Source organism: Anoplopoma fimbria, chromosome 2 (assembly GCF_027596085.1).
Source record: "Anoplopoma fimbria isolate UVic2021 breed Golden Eagle Sablefish chromosome 2, Afim_UVic_2022, whole genome shotgun sequence".
Classification (NCBI taxonomy): domain Eukaryota; kingdom Metazoa; phylum Chordata; class Actinopteri; order Perciformes; family Anoplopomatidae; genus Anoplopoma; species Anoplopoma fimbria.
Genome location: NC_072450.1, coordinates 27794947 through 27813693, shown reverse-complemented (window position 1 = coordinate 27813693; position 18747 = coordinate 27794947). Strand labels below are relative to the sequence as shown.

Below are 18747 nucleotides of genomic sequence, written 5' to 3'. Positions count from 1 at the left end.
TGGTTCCCTGGGCATCCTCTCGCAGAGGCAATTTCATAGTCTATGAAGTTCTACTGAGACGTGATTGTTGCTGGTTGAAAACTTAACCCAATACCCCGCCGAGATGACTTGAAATATAGTCAGCTGTGGCAATTTTTGTTCGTCTCTAAGGAGACTTTACATTTTATGTTAATATAAAAACCTGAATACCTCAGTTCAATGATTACGGTTCTCGACCGGCTATCGAAAATCCACTGAAAAGCTGAGCTTTCGTGAGTGGTCTATAAGTTGTCTCGGCGCAAATAACCACATTTTTGAGAACCTGGAATTCATGTTCGAACGTGCCTGTCCATAGTTATTCTTGGTTCCCACAGTAGTCTCGCAAAGTAGGTTATCTTTAGGGCCTGTTACTTCCCCATCCAGCCATGACTGCCATTACATGGAGAGGGCGTGGTTTGTAGTCAACAAGCCAATCACATGCACCATCAACACGTCTGCAGAACCCCTGTACGGTTGAAGAAATGCACCATTAGCTTTGTGAGTGTTTTACCAGGTACTGTCTAATCTTTTTGGTTCCCTGGGCATCCTCTCGCAGAGGCAATTTCATAGTCTATGAAGTTCTACTGAGACGTGATTGTTGCTGGTTGAAAACTTAACCCAATACCCCGCCGAGATGACTTGAAATATAGTCAGCTGTGGCAATTTTTGTTCGTCTCTAAGGAGACTTTACATTTTATGTTAATATAAAAACCTGAATACGTCAGTTCAATGATTACGGTTCTCGATCGGCTATCGAAAATCCACTGAAAAGCTGAGCTTTCGTGAGTGGTCTATAAGTTGTCTCGGCGCAAATAACCACATTTTTGAGAACCTGGAATTCATGTTCGAACGTGCCTGTCCATAGTTATTCTTGGTTCCCACAGTAGTCTCGCAAAGTAGGTTATCTTTAGGGCCTGTTACTTCCCCATCCAGCCATGACTGCCATTACATGGAGAGGGCGTGGTTGGTAGTCAACAAGCCAATCACATGCACCATCAACACGTCTGTAGAACCCTGTACGGTTGAAGAAATGCACCATTAGCTTTGTGAGTGTTTTACCAGGTACTGTCTAATCTTTTTGGTTCCCTGGGCATCCTCTCGCAGAGGCAATTTCATAGTCTATGAAGTTCTACTGAGACGTGATTGTTGCTGGTTGAAAACTTAACCCAATACCCCGCCGAGATGACTTGAAATATAGTCAGCTGTGGCAATTTTTGTTCGTCTCTAAGGAGACTTTACATTTTATGTTAATATAAAAACCTGAATACATCAGTTCAATGATTACGGTTCTCGATCGGATATCGAAAATCCACTGAAAAGCTGAGCTTTCGTGAGTGGTCTATAAGTTGTCTCGGCGCAAATAACCACATTTTTGAGAACCTGGAATTCATGTTCGAACGTGCCTGTCCATAGTTATTCTTGGTTCCCACAGTAGTCTCGCAAAGTAGGTTATCTTTAGGGCCTGTTACTTCCCCATCCAGCCATGACTGCCATTACATGGAGAGGACGTGGTTTGTAGTCAACAAGCCAATCACATGCACCATCAACACGTCTGCAGAACCCTGTACGGTTGAAGAAATGCACCATTAGCTTTGTGAGTGTTTTACCAGGTACTGTCTAATCTTTTTGGTTCCCTGGGCATCCTCTCGCAGAGGCAATTTCATAGTCTATGAAGTTCTACTGAGACGTGATTGTTGCTGGTTGAAAACTTAACCCAATACCCCGCCGAGATGACTTGAAATATAGTCAGCTGTGGCAATTTTTGTTCGTCTCTAAGGAGACTTTACATTTTATGTTAATATAAAAACCTGAATACTTCAGTTCAATGATTACGGTTCCCGATCGGCTATCGAAAATCCACTGAAAAGCTGAGCTTTCGTGAGTGGTCTATAAGTTGTCTCGGCGCAAATAACCACATTTTTGAGAACCTGGAATTCATGTTCGAACGTGCCTGTCCATAGTTATTGGTTCCCACAGTAGTCTCGCAAAGTAGGTTATCTTTAGGGCCTGTTACTTCCCCATCCAGCCATGACTGCCATTACATGGAGAGGGCGTGGTTTGTAGTCAACAAGCCAATCACATGCACCATCAACACGTCTGCAGAACCCTGTACGGTTGAAGAAATGCACCATTAGCTTTGTGAGTGTTTTACCAGGTACTGTCTAATCTTTTTGGTTCCCTGGGCATCCTCTCGCAGAGGCAATTTCATAGTCTATGAAGTTCTACTGAGACGTGATTGTTGCTGGTTGAAAACTTAACCCAATACCCCGCCGAGATGACTTGAAATATAGTCAGCTGTGGCAATTTTTGTTCGTCTCTAAGGAGACTTTACATTTTATGTTAATATAAAAACTTGAATACTTCTGTTAAAGGATTACGGTTCCCGATCGGCTATCGAAAATCCACTGAAAAGCTGAGCTTTCGTGAGTGGTCTATAAGTTGTCTCGGCGCAAATAACCACATTTTTGAGAACCTGGAATTCATGTTCGAACGTGCCTGTCCATAGTTATTCTTGGTTCCCACAGTAGTCTCGCAAAGTAGGTTATCTTTAGGGCCTGTTACTTCCCCATCCAGCCATGACTGCCATTACATGGAGAGGGCGTGGTTTGTAGTCAACAAGCCAATCACATGCACCATCAACACGTCTGCAGAACCCTGTACGGTTGAAGAAATGCACCATTAGCTTTGTGAGTGTTTTACCAGGTACTGTCTAATCTTTTTGGTTCCCTGGGCATCCTCTCGCAGAGGCAATTTCATAGTCTATGAAGTTCTACTGAGACGTGATTGTTGCTGGTTGAAAACTTAACCCAATACCCCGCCGAGATGACTTGAAATATAGTCAGCTGTGGCAATTTTTGTTCGTCTCTAAGGAGACTTTACATTTTATGTTAATATAAAAACCTGAATACTTCAGTTCAATGATTACGGTTCCCGATCGGCTATCGAAAATCCACTGAAAAGCTGAGCTTTCGTGAGTGGTCTATAAGTTGTCTCGGCGCAAATAACCACATTTTTGAGAACCTGGAATTCATGTTCGAACGTGCCTGTCCATAGTTATTCTTGGTTCCCACAGTAGTCTCGCAAAGTAGGTTATCTTTAGGGCCTGTTACTTCCCCATCCAGCCATGACTGCCATTACATGGAGAGGGCGTGGTTTGTAGTCAACAAGCCAATCACATGCACCATCAACACGTCTGCAGAACCCTGTACGGTTGAAGAAATGCACCATTAGCTTTGTGAGTGTTTTACCAGGTACTGTCTAATCTTTTTGGTTCCCTGGGCATCCTCTCGCAGAGGCAATTTCATAGTCTATGAAGTTCTACTGAGACGTGATTGTTGCTGGTTGAAAACTTAACCCAATACCCCGCCGAGATGACTTGAAATATAGTCAGCTGTGGCAATTTTTGTTCGTCTCTAAGGAGACTTTACATTTTATGTTAATATAAAAACCTGAATACATCAGTTCAATGATTACGGTTCTCGACCGGCTATCGAAAATCCACTGAAAAGCTGAGCTTTCGTGAGTGGTCTATAAGTTGTCTCGGCGCAAATAACCACATTTTTGAGAACCTGGAATTCATGTTCGAACGTGCCTGTCCATAGTTATTCTTGGTTCCCACAGTAGTCTCGCAAAGTAGGTTATCTTTAGGGCCTGTTACTTCCCCATCCAGCCATGACTGCCATTACATGGAGAGGGCGTGGTTTGTAGTCAACAAGCCAATCACATGCACCATCAACACGTCTGCAGAACCCTGTACGGTTGAAGAAATGCACCATTAGCTTTGTGAGTGTTTTACCAGGTACTGTCTAATCTTTTTGGTTCCCTGGGCATCCTCTCGCAGAGGCAATTTCATAGTCTATGAAGTTCTACTGAGACGTGATTGTTGCTGGTTGAAAACTTAACCCAATACCCCGCCGAGATGACTTGAAATATAGTCAGCTGTGGCAATTTTTGTTCGTCTCTAAGGAGACTTTACATTTTATGTTAATATAAAAACCTGAATACCTCAGTTCAATGATTACGGTTCTCGACCGGCTATCGAAAATCCACTGAAAAGCTGAGCTTTCGTGAGTGGTCTATAAGTTGTCTCGGCGCAAATAACCACATTTTTGAGAACCTGGAATTCATGTTCGAACGTGCCTGTCCATAGTTATTCTTGGTTCCCACAGTAGTCTCGCAAAGTAGGTTATCTTTAGGGCCTGTTACTTCCCCATCCAGCCATGACTGCCATTACATGGAGAGGGCGTGGTTGGTAGTCAACAAGCCAATCACATGCACCATCAACACGTCTGCAGAACCCTGTACGGTTGAAGAAATGCACCATTAGCTTTGTGAGTGTTTTACCAGGTACTGTCTAATCTTTTTGGTTCCCTGGGCATCCTCTCGCAGAGGCAATTTCATAGTCTATGAAGTTCTACTGAGACGTGATTGTTGCTGGTTGAAAACTTAACCCAATACCCCGCCGAGATGACTTGAAATATAGTCAGCTGTGGCAATTTTTGTTCGTCTCTAAGGAGACTTTACATTTTATGTTAATATAAAAACCTGAATACGTCAGTTCAATGATTACGGTTCTCGATCGGCTATCGAAAATCCACTGAAAAGCTGAGCTTTCGTGAGTGGTCTATAAGTTGTCTCGGCGCAAATAACCACATTTTTGAGAACCTGGAATTCATGTTCGAACGTGCCTGTCCATAGTTATTCTTGGTTCCCACAGTAGTCTCGCAAAGTAGGTTATCTTTAGGGCCTGTTACTTCCCCATCCAGCCATGACTGCCATTACATGGAGAGGGCGTGGTTTGTAGTCAACAAGCCAATCACATGCACCATCAACACGTCTGCAGAACCCTGTACGGTTGAAGAAATGCACCATTAGCTTTGTGAGTGTTTTACCAGGTACTGTCTAATCTTTTTGGTTCCCTGGGCATCCTCTCGCAGAGGCAATTTCATAGTCTATGAAGTTCTACTGAGACGTGATTGTTGCTGGTTGAAAACTTAACCCAATACCCCGCCGAGATGACTTGAAATATAGTCAGCTGTGGCAATTTTTGTTCGTCTCTAAGGAGACTTTACATTTTATGTTAATATAAAAACCTGAATACTTCAGTTCAATGATTACGGTTCCCGATCGGCTATCGAAAATCCACTGAAAAGCTGAGCTTTCGTGAGTGGTCTATAAGTTGTCTCGGCGCAAATAACCACATTTTTGAGAACCTGGAATTCATGTTCGAACGTGCCTGTCCATAGTTATTCTTGGTTCCCACAGTAGTCTCGCAAAGTAGGTTATCTTTAGGGCCTGTTACTTCCCCATCCAGCCATGACTGCCATTACATGGAGAGGGCGTGGTTGGTAGTCAACAAGCCAATCACATGCACCATCAACACGTCTGCAGAACCCTGTACGGTTGAAGAAATGCACCATTAGCTTTGTGAGTGTTTTACCAGGTACTGTCTAATCTTTTTGGTTCCCTGGGCATCCTCTCGCAGAGGCAATTTCATAGTCTATGAAGTTCTACTGAGACGTGATTGTTGCTGGTTGAAAACTTAACCCAATACCCCGCCGAGATGACTTGAAATATAGTCAGCTGTGGCAATTTTTGTTCGTCTCTAAGGAGACTTTACATTTTATGTTAATATAAAAACCTGAATACGTCAGTTCAATGATTACGGTTCTCGATCGGCTATCGAAAATCCACTGAAAAGCTGAGCTTTCGTGAGTGGTCTATAAGTTGTCTCGGCGCAAATAACCACATTTTTGAGAACCTGGAATTCATGTTCGAACGTGCCTGTCCATAGTTATTCTTGGTTCCCACAGTAGTCTCGCAAAGTAGGTTATCTTTAGGGCCTGTTACTTCCCCATCCAGCCATGACTGCCATTACATGGAGAGGGCGTGGTTGGTAGTCAACAAGCCAATCACATGCACCATCAACACGTCTGTAGAACCCTGTACGGTTGAAGAAATGCACCATTAGCTTTGTGAGTGTTTTACCAGGTACTGTCTAATCTTTTTGGTTCCCTGGGCATCCTCTCGCAGAGGCAATTTCATAGTCTATGAAGTTCTACTGAGACGTGATTGTTGCTGGTTGAAAACTTAACCCAATACCCCGCCGAGATGACTTGAAATATAGTCAGCTGTGGCAATTTTTGTTCGTCTCTAAGGAGACTTTACATTTTATGTTAATATAAAAACCTGAATACGTCAGTTCAATGATTACGGTTCTCGATCGGCTATCGAAAATCCACTGAAAAGCTGAGCTTTCGTGAGTGGTCTATAAGTTGTCTCGGCGCAAATAACCACATTTTTGAGAACCTGGAATTCATGTTCGAACGTGCCTGTCCATAGTTATTCTTGGTTCCCACAGTAGTCTCGCAAAGTAGGTTATCTTTAGGGCCTGTTACTTCCCCATCCAGCCATGACTGCCATTACATGGAGAGGGCGTGGTTGGTAGTCAACAAGCCAATCACATGCACCATCAACACGTCTGCAGAACCCTGTACGGTTGAAGAAATGCACCATTAGCTTTGTGAGTGTTTTACCAGGTACTGTCTAATCTTTTTGGTTCCCTGGGCATCCTCTCGCAGAGGCAATTTCATAGTCTATGAAGTTCTACTGAGACGTGATTGTTGCTGGTTGAAAACTTAACCCAATACCCCGCCGAGATGACTTGAAATATAGTCAGCTGTGGCAATTTTTGTTCGTCTCTAAGGAGACTTTACATTTTATGTTAATATAAAAACCTGAATACATCAGTTCAATGATTACGGTTCTCGATCGGATATCGAAAATCCACTGAAAAGCTGAGCTTTCGTGAGTGGTCTATAAGTTGTCTCGGCGCAAATAACCACATTTTTGAGAACCTGGAATTCATGTTCGAACGTGCCTGTCCATAGTTATTCTTGGTTCCCACAGTAGTCTCGCAAAGTAGGTTATCTTTAGGGCCTGTTACTTCCCCATCCAGCCATGACTGCCATTACATGGAGAGGGCGTGGTTTGTAGTCAACAAGCCAATCACATGCACCATCAACACGTCTGCAGAACCCTGTACGGTTGAAGAAATGCACCATTAGCTTTGTGAGTGTTTTACCAGGTACTGTCTAATCTTTTTGGTTCCCTGGGCATCCTCTCGCAGAGGCAATTTCATAGTCTATGAAGTTCTACTGAGACGTGATTGTTGCTGGTTGAAAACTTAACCCAATACCCCGCCGAGATGACTTGAAATATAGTCAGCTGTGGCAATTTTTGTTCGTCTCTAAGGAGACTTTACATTTTATGTTAATATAAAAACTTGAATACTTCTGTTAAAGGATTACGGTTCCCGATCGGCTATCGAAAATCCACTGAAAAGCTGAGCTTTCGTGAGTGGTCTATAAGTTGTCTCGGCGCAAATAACCACATTTTTGAGAACCTGGAATTCATGTTCGAACGTGCCTGTCCATAGTTATTCTTGGTTCCCACAGTAGTCTCGCAAAGTAGGTTATCTTTAGGGCCTGTTACTTCCCCATCCAGCCATGACTGCTATTACATGGAGAGGGCGTGGTTTGTAGTCAACAAGCCAATCACATGCACCATCAACACGTCTGCAGAACCCTGTACGGTTGAAGAAATGCACCATTAGCTTTGTGAGTGTTTTACCAGGTACTGTCTAATCTTTTTGGTTCCCTGGGCATCCTCTCGCAGAGGCAATTTCATAGTCTATGAAGTTCTACTGAGACGTGATTGTTGCTGGTTGAAAACTTAACCCAATACCCCGCCGAGATGACTTGAAATATAGTCAGCTGTGGCAATTTTTGTTCGTCTCTAAGGAGACTTTACATTTTATGTTAATATAAAAACTTGAATACTTCTGTTAAATGATTACGGTTCTCGATCGGCTATCGAAAATCCACTGAAAAGCTGAGCTTTCGTGAGTGGTCTATAAGTTGTCTCGGCGCAAATAACCACATTTTTGAGAACCTGGAATTCATGTTCGAACGTGCCTGTCCATAGTTATTCTTGGTTCCCACAGTAGTCTCGCAAAGTAGGTTATCTTTAGGGCCTGTTACTTCCCCATCCAGCCATGACTGCCATTACATGGAGAGGGCGTGGTTTGTAGTCAACAAGCCAATCACATGCACCATCAACACGTCTGCAGAACCCTGTACGGTTGAAGAAATGCACCATTAGCTTTGTGAGTGTTTTACCAGGTACTGTCTAATCTTTTTGGTTCCCTGGGCATCCTCTCGCAGAGGCAATTTCATAGTCTATGAAGTTCTACTGAGACGTGATTGTTGCTGGTTGAAAACTTAACCCAATACCCCGCCGAGATGACTTGAAATATAGTCAGCTGTGGCAATTTTTGTTCGTCTCTAAGGAGACTTTACATTTTATGTTAATATAAAAACCTGAATACCTCAGTTCAATGATTACGGTTCTCGACCGGCTATCGAAAATCCACTGAAAAGCTGAGCTTTCGTGAGTGGTCTATAAGTTGTCTCGGCGCAAATAACCACATTTTTGAGAACCTGGAATTCATGTTCGAACGTGCCTGTCCATAGTTATTCTTGGTTCCCACAGTAGTCTCGCAAAGTAGGTTATCTTTAGGGCCTGTTACTTCCCCATCCAGCCATGACTGCCATTACATGGAGAGGGCGTGGTTGGTAGTCAACAAGCCAATCACATGCACCATCAACACGTCTGTAGAACCCTGTACGGTTGAAGAAATGCACCATTAGCTTTGTGAGTGTTTTACCAGGTACTGTCTAATCTTTTTGGTTCCCTGGGCATCCTCTCGCAGAGGCAATTTCATAGTCTATGAAGTTCTACTGAGACGTGATTGTTGCTGGTTGAAAACTTAACCCAATACCCCGCCGAGATGACTTGAAATATAGTCAGCTGTGGCAATTTTTGTTCGTCTCTAAGGAGACTTTACATTTTATGTTAATATAAAAACCTGAATACGTCAGTTCAATGATACCGGCTATCGAAAATCCACTGAAAAGCTGAGCTTTCGTGAGTGGTCTATAAGTTGTCTCGGCGCAAATAACCACATTTTTGAGAACCTGGAATTCATGTTCGAACGTGCCTGTCCATAGTTATTCTTGGTTCCCACAGTAGTCTCGCAAAGTAGGTTATCTTTAGGGCCTGTTACTTCCCCATCCAGCCATGACTGCCATTACATGGAGAGGGCGTGGTTTGTAGTCAACAAGCCAATCACATGCACCATCAACACGTCTGCAGAACCCTGTACGGTTGAAGAAATGCACCATTAGCTTTGTGAGTGTTTTACCAGGTACTGTCTAATCTTTTTGGTTCCCTGGGCATCCTCTCGCAGAGGCAATTTCATAGTCTATGAAGTTCTACTGAGACGTGATTGTTGCTGGTTGAAAACTTAACCCAATACCCCGCCGAGATGACTTGAAATATAGTCAGCTGTGGCAATTTTTGTTCGTCTCTAAGGAGACTTTACATTTTATGTTAATATAAAAACTTGAATACTTCTGTTAAAGGATTACGGTTCCCGATCGGCTATCGAAAATCCACTGAAAAGCTGAGCTTTCGTGAGTGGTCTATAAGTTGTCTCGGCGCAAATAACCACATTTTTGAGAACCTGGAATTCATGTTCGAACGTGCCTGTCCATAGTTATTCTTGGTTCCCACAGTAGTCTCGCAAAGTAGGTTATCTTTAGGGCCTGTTACTTCCCCATCCAGCCATGACTGCTATTACATGGAGAGGGCGTGGTTTGTAGTCAACAAGCCAATCACATGCACCATCAACACGTCTGCAGAACCCTGTACGGTTGAAGAAATGCACCATTAGCTTTGTGAGTGTTTTACCAGGTACTGTCTAATCTTTTTGGTTCCCTGGGCATCCTCTCGCAGAGGCAATTTCATAGTCTATGAAGTTCTACTGAGACGTGATTGTTGCTGGTTGAAAACTTAACCCAATACCCCGCCGAGATGACTTGAAATATAGTCAGCTGTGGCAATTTTTGTTCGTCTCTAAGGAGACTTTACATTTTATGTTAATATAAAAACCTGAATACTTCTGTTAAAGGATTACGGTTCCCGATCGGCTATCGAAAATCCACTGAAAAGCTGAGCTTTCGTGAGTGGTCTATAAGTTGTCTCGGCGCAAATAACCACATTTTTGAGAACCTGGAATTCATGTTCGAACGTGCCTGTCCATAGTTATTCTTGGTTCCCACAGTAGTCTCGCAAAGTAGGTTATCTTTAGGGCCTGTTACTTCCCCATCCAGCCATGACTGCCATTACATGGAGAGGGCGTGGTTTGTAGTCAACAAGCCAATCACATGCACCATCAACACGTCTGTAGAACCCTGTACGGTTGAAGAAATGCACCATTAGCTTTGTGAGTGTTTTACCAGGTACTGTCTAATCTTTTTGGTTCCCTGGGCATCCTCTCGCAGAGGCAATTTCATAGTCTATGAAGTTCTACTGAGACGTGATTGTTGCTGGTTGAAAACTTAACCCAATACCCCGCCGAGATGACTTGAAATATAGTCAGCTGTGGCAATTTTTGTTCGTCTCTAAGGAGACTTTACATTTTATGTTAATATAAAAACCTGAATACGTCAGTTCAATGATTACGGTTCTCGATCGGCTATCGAAAATCCACTGAAAAGCTGAGCTTTCGTGAGTGGTCTATAAGTTGTCTCGGCGCAAATAACCACATTTTTGAGAACCTGGAATTCATGTTCGAACGTGCCTGTCCATAGTTATTCTTGGTTCCCACAGTAGTCTCGCAAAGTAGGTTATCTTTAGGGCCTGTTACTTCCCCATCCAGCCATGACTGCCATTACATGGAGAGGGCGTGGTTGGTAGTCAACAAGCCAATCACATGCACCATCAACACGTCTGTAGAACCCTGTACGGTTGAAGAAATGCACCATTAGCTTTGTGAGTGTTTTACCAGGTACTGTCTAATCTTTTTGGTTCCCTGGGCATCCTCTCGCAGAGAGGCAATTTCATAGTCTATGAAGTTCTACTGAGACGTGATTGTTGCTGGTTGAAAACTTAACCCAATACCCCGCCGAGATGACTTGAAATATAGTCAGCTGTGGCAATTTTTGTTCGTCTCTAAGGAGACTTTACATTTTATGTTAATATAAAAACCTGAATACATCAGTTCAATGATTACGGTTCTCGATCAGATATCTAAAATCCACTGAAAAGCTGAGCTTTCGTGAGTGGTCTATAAGTTGTCTCGGCGCAAATAACCACATTTTTGAGAACCTGGAATTCATGTTCGAATGTGCCTGTCCATAGTTATTCTTTGTTCCCACAGTGGTCTCGCAAAGTAGGTTATTTTTAGGGCCTGTTACTTCCCCATCCAGCCATGACTGCCATTACATGGAGAGGGCGTGGTTTGTAGTCAACAAGCCAATCACATGCACCATCAACACGTCTGCAGAACCCTGTACGGTTGAAGAAATGCACCATTAGCTTTGTGAGTGTTTTACCAGGTACTGTCTAATCTTTTTGGTTCCCTGGGCATCCTCTCGCAGAGGCAATTTCATAGTCTATGAAGTTCTACTGAGACGTGATTGTTGCTGGTTGAAAACTTAACCCAATACCCCGCCGAGATGACTTGAAATATAGTCAGCTGTGGCAATTTTTGTTCGTCTCTAAGGAGACTTTACATTTTATGTTAATATAAAAACTTGAATACTTCTGTTAAATGATTACGGTTCCCGATCGGCTATCGAAAATCCACTGAAAAGCTGAGCTTTCGTGAGTGGTCTATAAGTTGTCTCGGCGCAAATAACCACATTTTTGAGAACCTGGAATTCATGTTCGAACGTGCCTGTCCATAGTTATTCTTGGTTCCCACAGTAGTCTCGCAAAGTAGGTTATCTTTAGGGCCTGTTACTTCCCCATCCAGCCATGACTGCTATTACATGGAGAGGGCGTGGTTTGTAGTCAACAAGCCAATCACATGCACCATCAACACGTCTGCAGAACCCTGTACGGTTGAAGAAATGCACCATTAGCTTTGTGAGTGTTGTACCAGGTACTGTCTAATCTTTTTGGTTCCCTGGGCATCCTCTCGCAGAGGCAATTTCATAGTCTATGAAGTTCTACTGAGACGTGATTGTTGCTGGTTGAAAACTTAACCCAATACCCCGCCGAGATGACTTGAAATATAGTCAGCTGTGGCAATTTTTGTTCGTCTCTAAGGAGACTTTACATTTTATGTTAATATAAAAACCTGAATACGTCAGTTCAATGATTACGGTTCTCGATCGGCTATCGAAAATCCACTGAAAAGCTGAGCTTTCGTGAGTGGTCTATAAGTTGTCTCGGCGCAAATAACCACATTTTTGAGAACCTGGAATTCATGTTCGAACGTGCCTGTCCATAGTTATTCTTGGTTCCCACAGTAGTCTCGCAAAGTAGGTTATCTTTAGGGCCTGTTACTTCCCCATCCAGCCATGACTGCCATTACATGGAGAGGGCGTGGTTGGTAGTCAACAAGCCAATCACATGCACCATCAACACGTCTGCAGAACCCTGTACGGTTGAAGAAATGCACCATTAGCTTTGTGAGTGTTTTACCAGGTACTGTCTAATCTTTTTGGTTCCCTGGGCATCCTCTCGCAGAGGCAATTTCATAGTCTATGAAGTTCTACTGAGACGTGATTGTTGCTGGTTGAAAACTTAACCCAATACCCCGCCGAGATGACTTGAAATATAGTCAGCTGTGGCAATTTTTGTTCGTCTCTAAGGAGACTTTACATTTTATGTTAATATAAAAACCTGAATACGTCAGTTCAATGATTACGGTTCTCGATCGGCTATCGAAAATCCACTGAAAAGCTGAGCTTTCGTGAGTGGTCTATAAGTTGTCTCGGCGCAAATAACCACATTTTTGAGAACCTGGAATTCATGTTCGAACGTGCCTGTCCATAGTTATTCTTGGTTCCCACAGTAGTCTCGCAAAGTAGGTTATCTTAGGGCCTGTTACTTCCCCATCCAGCCATGACTGCTATTACATGGAGAGGGCGTGGTTTGTAGTCAACAAGCCAATCACATGCACCATCAACACGTCTGCAGAACCCTGTACGGTTGAAGAAATGCACCATTAGCTTTGTGAGTGTTGTACCAGGTACTGTCTAATCTTTTTGGTTCCCTGGGCATCCTCTCGCAGAGGCAATTTCATAGTCTATGAAGTTCTACTGAGACGTGATTGTTGCTGGTTGAAAACTTAACCCAATACCCCGCCGAGATGACTTGAAATATAGTCAGCTGTGGCAATTTTTGTTCGTCTCTAAGGAGACTTTACATTTTATGTTAATATAAAAACCTGAATACGTCAGTTCAATGATTACGGTTCTCGATCGGCTATCGAAAATCCACTGAAAAGCTGAGCTTTCGTGAGTGGTCTATAAGTTGTCTCGGCGCAAATAACCACATTTTTGAGAACCTGGAATTCATGTTCGAACGTGCCTGTCCATAGTTATTCTTGGTTCCCACAGTAGTCTCGCAAAGTAGGTTATCTTTAGGGCCTGTTACTTCCCCATCCAGCCATGACTGCCATTACATGGAGAGGGCGTGGTTGTAGTCAACAAGCCAATCACATGCACCATCAACACGTCTGCAGAACCCTGTACGGTTGAAGAAATGCACCATTAGCTTTGTGAGTGTTTTACCAGGTACTGTCTAATCTTTTTGGTTCCCTGGGCATCCTCTCGCAGAGGCAATTTCATAGTCTATGAAGTTCTACTGAGACGTGATTGTTGCTGGTTGAAAACTTAACCCAATACCCCGCCGAGATGACTTGAAATATAGTCAGCTGTGGCAATTTTTGTTCGTCTCTAAGGAGACTTTACATTTTATGTTAATATAAAAACCTGAATACGTCAGTTCAATGATTACGGTTCTCGATCGGCTATCGAAAATCCACTGAAAAGCTGAGCTTTCGTGAGTGGTCTATAAGTTGTCTCGGCGCAAATAACCACATTTTTGAGAACCTGGAATTCATGTTCGAACGTGCCTGTCCATAGTTATTCTTGGTTCCCACAGTAGTCTCGCAAAGTAGGTTATCTTTAGGGCCTGTTACTTCCCCATCCAGCCATGACTGCCATTACATGGAGAGGGCGTGGTTTGTAGTCAACAAGCCAATCACATGCACCATCAACACGTCTGCAGAACCCTGTACGGTTGAAGAAATGCACCATTAGCTTTGTGAGTGTTTTACCAGGTACTGTCTAATCTTTTTGGTTCCCTGGGCATCCTCTCGCAGAGGCAATTTCATAGTCTATGAAGTTCTACTGAGACGTGATTGTTGCTGGTTGAAAACTTAACCCAATACCCCGCCGAGATGACTTGAAATATAGTCAGCTGTGGCAATTTTTGTTCGTCTCTAAGGAGACTTTACATTTTATGTTAATATAAAAACCTGAATACGTCAGTTCAATGATTACGGTTCTCGATCGGCTATCGAAAATCCACTGAAAAGCTGAGCTTTCGTGAGTGGTCTATAAGTTGTCTCGGCGCAAATAACCACATTTTTGAGAACCTGGAATTCATGTTCGAACGTGCCTGTCCATAGTTATTCTTGGTTCCCACAGTAGTCTCGCAAAGTAGGTTATCTTTAGGGCCTGTTACTTCCCCATCCAGCCATGACTGCCATTACATGGAGAGGGCGTGGTTGGTAGTCAACAAGCCAATCACATGCACCATCAACACGTCTGCAGAACCCTGTACGGTTGAAGAAATGCACCATTAGCTTTGTGAGTGTTTTACCAGGTACTGTCTAATCTTTTTGGTTCCCTGGGCATCCTCTCGCAGAGGCAATTTCATAGTCTATGAAGTTCTACTGAGACGTGATTGTTGCTGGTTGAAAACTTAACCCAATACCCCGCCGAGATGACTTGAAATATAGTCAGCTGTGGCAATTTTTGTTCGTCTCTAAGGAGACTTTACATTTTATGTTAATATAAAAACCTGAATACATCAGTTCAATGATTACGGTTCTCGATCGGCTATCGAAAATCCACTGAAAAGCTGAGCTTTCGTGAGTGGTCTATAAGTTGTCTCGGCGCAAATAACCACATTTTTGAGAACCTGGAATTCATGTTCGAACGTGCCTGTCCATAGTTATTCTTGGTTCCCACAGTAGTCTCGCAAAGTAGGTTATCTTTAGGGCCTGTTACTTCCCCATCCAGCCATGACTGCCATTACATGGAGAGGGCGTGGTTTGTAGTCAACAAGCCAATCACATGCACCATCAACACGTCTGCAGAACCCTGTACGGTTGAAGAAATGCACCATTAGCTTTGTGAGTGTTTTACCAGGTACTGTCTAATCTTTTTGGTTCCCTGGGCATCCTCTCGCAGAGGCAATTTCATAGTCTATGAAGTTCTACTGAGACGTGATTGTTGCTGGTTGAAAACTTAACCCAATACCCCGCCGAGATGACTTGAAATATAGTCAGCTGTGGCAATTTTTGTTCGTCTCTAAGGAGACTTTACATTTTATGTTAATATAAAAACCTGAATACCTCAGTTCAATGATTACGGTTCTCGACCGGCTATCGAAAATCCACTGAAAAGCTGAGCTTTCGTGAGTGGTCTATAAGTTGTCTCGGCGCAAATAACCACATTTTTGAGAACCTGGAATTCATGTTCGAACGTGCCTGTCCATAGTTATTCTTGGTTCCCACAGTAGTCTCGCAAAGTAGGTTATCTTTAGGGCCTGTTACTTCCCCATCCAGCCATGACTGCCATTACATGGAGAGGGCGTGGTTTGTAGTCAACAAGCCAATCACATGCACCATCAACACGTCTGCAGAACCCTGTACGGTTGAAGAAATGCACCATTAGCTTTGTGAGTGTTGTACCAGGTACTGTCTAATCTTTTTGGTTCCCTGGGCATCCTCTCGCAGAGGCAATTTCATAGTCTATGAAGTTCTACTGAGACGTGATTGTTGCTGGTTGAAAACTTAACCCAATACCCCGCCGAGATGACTTGAAATATAGTCAGCTGTGGCAATTTTTGTTCGTCTCTAAGGAGACTTTACATTTTATGTTAATATAAAAACCTGAATACTTCTCAGTTCAATGATTACGGTTCTCGATCGGCTATCGAAAATCCACTGAAAAGCTGAGCTTTCGTGAGTGGTCTATAAGTTGTCTCGGCGCAAATAACCACATTTTTGAGAACCTGGAATTCATGTTCGAACGTGCCTGTCCATAGTTATTCTTGGTTCCCACAGTAGTCTCGCAAAGTAGGTTATCTTTAGGGCCTGTTACTTCCCCATCCAGCCATGACTGCCATTACATGGAGAGGGCGTGGTTTGTAGTCAACAAGCCAATCACATGCACCATCAACACGTCTGCAGAACCCTGTACGGTTGAAGAAATGCACCATTAGCTTTGTGAGTGTTTTACCAGGTACTGTCTAATCTTTTTGGTTCCCTGGGCATCCTCTCGCAGAGGCAATTTCATAGTCTATGAAGTTCTACTGAGACGTGATTGTTGCTGGTTGAAAACTTAACCCAATACCCCGCCGAGATGACTTGAAATATAGTCAGCTGTGGCAATTTTTGTTCGTCTCTAAGGAGACTTTACATTTTATGTTAATATAAAAACCTGAATACGTCAGTTCAATGATTACGGTTCTCGATCGGCTATCGAAAATCCACTGAAAAGCTGAGCTTTCGTGAGTGGTCTATAAGTTGTCTCGGCGCAAATAACCACATTTTTGAGAACCTGGAATTCATGTTCGAACGTGCCTGTCCATAGTTATTCTTGGTTCCCACAGTAGTCTCGCAAAGTAGGTTATCTTTAGGGCCTGTTACTTCCCCATCCAGCCATGACTGCCATTACATGGAGAGGGCGTGGTTTGTAGTCAACAAGCCAATCACATGCACCATCAACACGTCTGCAGAACCCTGTACGGTTGAAGAAATGCACCATTAGCTTTGTGAGTGTTTTACCAGGTACTGTCTAATCTTTTTGGTTCCCTGGGCATCCTCTCGCAGAGGCAATTTCATAGTCTATGAAGTTCTACTGAGACGTGATTGTTGCTGGTTGAAAACTTAACCCAATACCCCGCCGAGATGACTTGAAATATAGTCAGCTGTGGCAATTTTTGTTCGTCTCTAAGGAGACTTTACATTTTATGTTAATATAAAAACCTGAATACGTCAGTTCAATGATTACGGTTCTCGATCGGCTATCGAAAATCCACTGAAAAGCTGAGCTTTCGTGAGTGGTCTATAAGTTGTCTCGGCGCAAATAACCACATTTTTGAGAACCTGGAATTCATGTTCGAACGTGCCTGTCCATAGTTATTCTTGGTTCCCACAGTAGTCTCGCAAAGTAGGTTATCTTTAGGGCCTGTTACTTCCCCATCCAGCCATGACTGCCATTACATGGAGAGGGCGTGGTTGGTAGTCAACAAGCCAATCACATGCACCATCAACACGTCTGCAGAACCCTGTACGGTTGAAGAAATGCACCATTAGCTTTGTGAGTGTTTTACCAGGTACTGTCTAATCTTTTTGGTTCCCTGGGCATCCTCTCGCAGAGGCAATTTCATAGTCTATGAAGTTCTACTGAGACGTGATTGTTGCTGGTTGAAAACTTAACCCAATACCCCGCCGAGATGACTTGAAATATAGTCAGCTGTGGCAATTTTTGTTCGTCTCTAAGGAGACTTTACATTTTATGTTAATATAAAAACCTGAATACGTCAGTTCAATGATTACGGTTCTCGATCGGCTATCGAAAATCCACTGAAAAGCTGAGCTTTCGTGAGTGGTCTATAAGTTGTCTCGGCGCAAATAACCACATTTTTGAGAACCTGGAATTCATGTTCGAACGTGCCTGTCCATAGTTATTCTTGGTTCCCACAGTAGTCTCGCAAAGTAGGTTATCTTTAGGGCCTGTTACTTCCCCATCCAGCCATGACTGCCATTACATGGAGAGGGCGTGGTTGGTAGTCAACAAGCCAATCACATGCACCATCAACACGTCTGCAGAACCCTGTACGGTTGAAGAAATGCACCATTAGCTTTGTGAGTGTTTTACCAGGTACTGTCTAATCTTTTTGGTTCCCTGGGCATCCTCTCGCAGAGGCAATTTCATAGTCTATGAAGTTCTACTGAGACGTGATTGTTGCTGGTTGAAAACTTAACCCAATACCCCGCCGAGATGACTTGAAATATAGTCAGCTGTGGCAATTTTTGTTCGTCTCTAAGGAGACTTTACATTTTATGTTAATATAAAAACCTGAATACCTCAGTTCAATGATTACGGTTCTCGACCGGCTATCGAAAATCCACTGAAAAGCTGAGCTTTCGTGAGTGGTCTATAAGTTGTCTCGGCGCAAATAACCACATTTTTGAGAACCTGGAATTCATGTTCGAACGTGCCTGTCCATAGTTATTCTTGGTTCCCACAGTAGTCTCGCAAAGTAGGTTATCTTTAGGGCCTGTTACTTCCCCATCCAGCCATGACTGCTATTACATGGAGAGGGCGTGGTTTGTAGTCAACAAGCCAATCACATGCACCATCAACACGTCTGCAGAACCCTGTACGGTTGAAGAAATGCACCATTAGCTTTGTGAGTGTTGTACCAGGTACTGTCTAATCTTTTTGGTTCCCTGGGCATCCTCTCGCAGAGGCAATTTCATAGTCTATGAAGTTCTACTGAGACGTGATTGTTGCTGGTTGAAAACTTAACCAGTAGTCTCGCAAAGTAGGTTATCTTTAGGGCCTGTTA

General features: G+C 43.2%; 34 non-coding genes and 1 pseudogene across 34 annotated transcripts; all 35 read left to right on the top strand.

The window, feature by feature from the left end:
- The first annotated feature begins 13 nt into the window (after positions 1-13).
- LOC129110165 (U4 spliceosomal RNA) lies at positions 14-154 on the top strand. The gene has a single exon (XR_008532140.1). It is a non-coding gene; the product is annotated as a U4 spliceosomal RNA (small nuclear RNA).
- A 408-nt stretch (positions 155-562) lies between these two features.
- LOC129110160 (U4 spliceosomal RNA) lies at positions 563-703 on the top strand. Its single transcript, XR_008532139.1, has one exon. It is a non-coding gene; the product is annotated as a U4 spliceosomal RNA (small nuclear RNA).
- A 407-nt stretch (positions 704-1110) lies between these two features.
- LOC129110153 (U4 spliceosomal RNA) lies at positions 1111-1251 on the top strand. The gene has a single exon (XR_008532138.1). It is a non-coding gene; the product is annotated as a U4 spliceosomal RNA (small nuclear RNA).
- A 407-nt stretch (positions 1252-1658) lies between these two features.
- Positions 1659-1799, top strand: LOC129110147 (U4 spliceosomal RNA). The gene has a single exon (XR_008532135.1). It is a non-coding gene; the product is annotated as a U4 spliceosomal RNA (small nuclear RNA).
- A 404-nt stretch (positions 1800-2203) lies between these two features.
- LOC129110140 (U4 spliceosomal RNA) lies at positions 2204-2344 on the top strand. Its single transcript, XR_008532134.1, has one exon. It is a non-coding gene; the product is annotated as a U4 spliceosomal RNA (small nuclear RNA).
- A 407-nt stretch (positions 2345-2751) lies between these two features.
- Positions 2752-2892, top strand: LOC129110135 (U4 spliceosomal RNA). The gene has a single exon (XR_008532133.1). It is a non-coding gene; the product is annotated as a U4 spliceosomal RNA (small nuclear RNA).
- A 407-nt stretch (positions 2893-3299) lies between these two features.
- On the top strand, positions 3300-3440 carry LOC129110129 (U4 spliceosomal RNA). Its single transcript, XR_008532132.1, has one exon. It is a non-coding gene; the product is annotated as a U4 spliceosomal RNA (small nuclear RNA).
- A 407-nt stretch (positions 3441-3847) lies between these two features.
- Positions 3848-3988, top strand: LOC129110125 (U4 spliceosomal RNA). Its single transcript, XR_008532130.1, has one exon. It is a non-coding gene; the product is annotated as a U4 spliceosomal RNA (small nuclear RNA).
- A 407-nt stretch (positions 3989-4395) lies between these two features.
- LOC129110113 (U4 spliceosomal RNA) lies at positions 4396-4536 on the top strand. The gene has a single exon (XR_008532128.1). It is a non-coding gene; the product is annotated as a U4 spliceosomal RNA (small nuclear RNA).
- A 407-nt stretch (positions 4537-4943) lies between these two features.
- On the top strand, positions 4944-5084 carry LOC129110109 (U4 spliceosomal RNA). Its single transcript, XR_008532127.1, has one exon. It is a non-coding gene; the product is annotated as a U4 spliceosomal RNA (small nuclear RNA).
- Positions 5085-5491: 407 nt separating this feature from the next.
- On the top strand, positions 5492-5632 carry LOC129110105 (U4 spliceosomal RNA). The gene has a single exon (XR_008532126.1). It is a non-coding gene; the product is annotated as a U4 spliceosomal RNA (small nuclear RNA).
- A 407-nt stretch (positions 5633-6039) lies between these two features.
- Positions 6040-6180, top strand: LOC129110099 (U4 spliceosomal RNA). Its single transcript, XR_008532125.1, has one exon. It is a non-coding gene; the product is annotated as a U4 spliceosomal RNA (small nuclear RNA).
- Positions 6181-6587: 407 nt separating this feature from the next.
- LOC129110095 (U4 spliceosomal RNA) lies at positions 6588-6728 on the top strand. Its single transcript, XR_008532124.1, has one exon. It is a non-coding gene; the product is annotated as a U4 spliceosomal RNA (small nuclear RNA).
- A 407-nt stretch (positions 6729-7135) lies between these two features.
- On the top strand, positions 7136-7276 carry LOC129110089 (U4 spliceosomal RNA). Its single transcript, XR_008532123.1, has one exon. It is a non-coding gene; the product is annotated as a U4 spliceosomal RNA (small nuclear RNA).
- Positions 7277-7683: 407 nt separating this feature from the next.
- On the top strand, positions 7684-7824 carry LOC129110084 (U4 spliceosomal RNA). The gene has a single exon (XR_008532122.1). It is a non-coding gene; the product is annotated as a U4 spliceosomal RNA (small nuclear RNA).
- Positions 7825-8231: 407 nt separating this feature from the next.
- Positions 8232-8372, top strand: LOC129110078 (U4 spliceosomal RNA). Its single transcript, XR_008532121.1, has one exon. It is a non-coding gene; the product is annotated as a U4 spliceosomal RNA (small nuclear RNA).
- A 407-nt stretch (positions 8373-8779) lies between these two features.
- LOC129110023 (U4 spliceosomal RNA) lies at positions 8780-8920 on the top strand. The gene has a single exon (XR_008532112.1). It is a non-coding gene; the product is annotated as a U4 spliceosomal RNA (small nuclear RNA).
- Positions 8921-9316: 396 nt separating this feature from the next.
- LOC129109956 (U4 spliceosomal RNA) lies at positions 9317-9457 on the top strand. Its single transcript, XR_008532100.1, has one exon. It is a non-coding gene; the product is annotated as a U4 spliceosomal RNA (small nuclear RNA).
- A 407-nt stretch (positions 9458-9864) lies between these two features.
- Positions 9865-10005, top strand: LOC129109877 (U4 spliceosomal RNA). Its single transcript, XR_008532085.1, has one exon. It is a non-coding gene; the product is annotated as a U4 spliceosomal RNA (small nuclear RNA).
- A 407-nt stretch (positions 10006-10412) lies between these two features.
- On the top strand, positions 10413-10553 carry LOC129109804 (U4 spliceosomal RNA). The gene has a single exon (XR_008532072.1). It is a non-coding gene; the product is annotated as a U4 spliceosomal RNA (small nuclear RNA).
- A 407-nt stretch (positions 10554-10960) lies between these two features.
- Positions 10961-11103, top strand: LOC129109648 (U4 spliceosomal RNA). Its single transcript, XR_008532047.1, has one exon. It is a non-coding gene; the product is annotated as a U4 spliceosomal RNA (small nuclear RNA).
- A 407-nt stretch (positions 11104-11510) lies between these two features.
- LOC129109738 (U4 spliceosomal RNA) lies at positions 11511-11651 on the top strand. Its single transcript, XR_008532060.1, has one exon. It is a non-coding gene; the product is annotated as a U4 spliceosomal RNA (small nuclear RNA).
- A 407-nt stretch (positions 11652-12058) lies between these two features.
- On the top strand, positions 12059-12199 carry LOC129109666 (U4 spliceosomal RNA). Its single transcript, XR_008532050.1, has one exon. It is a non-coding gene; the product is annotated as a U4 spliceosomal RNA (small nuclear RNA).
- A 407-nt stretch (positions 12200-12606) lies between these two features.
- LOC129109598 (U4 spliceosomal RNA) lies at positions 12607-12747 on the top strand. Its single transcript, XR_008532038.1, has one exon. It is a non-coding gene; the product is annotated as a U4 spliceosomal RNA (small nuclear RNA).
- Positions 12748-13153: 406 nt separating this feature from the next.
- LOC129109530 (U4 spliceosomal RNA) lies at positions 13154-13294 on the top strand. Its single transcript, XR_008532027.1, has one exon. It is a non-coding gene; the product is annotated as a U4 spliceosomal RNA (small nuclear RNA).
- Positions 13295-13700: 406 nt separating this feature from the next.
- On the top strand, positions 13701-13841 carry LOC129109463 (U4 spliceosomal RNA). Its single transcript, XR_008532015.1, has one exon. It is a non-coding gene; the product is annotated as a U4 spliceosomal RNA (small nuclear RNA).
- Positions 13842-14248: 407 nt separating this feature from the next.
- LOC129109393 (U4 spliceosomal RNA) lies at positions 14249-14389 on the top strand. Its single transcript, XR_008532003.1, has one exon. It is a non-coding gene; the product is annotated as a U4 spliceosomal RNA (small nuclear RNA).
- A 407-nt stretch (positions 14390-14796) lies between these two features.
- Positions 14797-14937, top strand: LOC129109333 (U4 spliceosomal RNA). The gene has a single exon (XR_008531991.1). It is a non-coding gene; the product is annotated as a U4 spliceosomal RNA (small nuclear RNA).
- Positions 14938-15344: 407 nt separating this feature from the next.
- LOC129109263 (U4 spliceosomal RNA) lies at positions 15345-15485 on the top strand. The gene has a single exon (XR_008531978.1). It is a non-coding gene; the product is annotated as a U4 spliceosomal RNA (small nuclear RNA).
- Positions 15486-15892: 407 nt separating this feature from the next.
- On the top strand, positions 15893-16033 carry LOC129110254 (U4 spliceosomal RNA). The gene has a single exon (XR_008532159.1). It is a non-coding gene; the product is annotated as a U4 spliceosomal RNA (small nuclear RNA).
- A 409-nt stretch (positions 16034-16442) lies between these two features.
- Positions 16443-16583, top strand: LOC129110182 (U4 spliceosomal RNA). The gene has a single exon (XR_008532143.1). It is a non-coding gene; the product is annotated as a U4 spliceosomal RNA (small nuclear RNA).
- A 407-nt stretch (positions 16584-16990) lies between these two features.
- On the top strand, positions 16991-17131 carry LOC129110118 (U4 spliceosomal RNA). The gene has a single exon (XR_008532129.1). It is a non-coding gene; the product is annotated as a U4 spliceosomal RNA (small nuclear RNA).
- Positions 17132-17538: 407 nt separating this feature from the next.
- Positions 17539-17679, top strand: LOC129109917 (U4 spliceosomal RNA). The gene has a single exon (XR_008532092.1). It is a non-coding gene; the product is annotated as a U4 spliceosomal RNA (small nuclear RNA).
- Positions 17680-18086: 407 nt separating this feature from the next.
- Positions 18087-18227, top strand: LOC129109231 (U4 spliceosomal RNA). Its single transcript, XR_008531972.1, has one exon. It is a non-coding gene; the product is annotated as a U4 spliceosomal RNA (small nuclear RNA).
- A 407-nt stretch (positions 18228-18634) lies between these two features.
- On the top strand, positions 18635-18713 carry LOC129109691 (U4 spliceosomal RNA; annotated as a pseudogene).
- Positions 18714-18747: the final 34 nt, after the last annotated feature.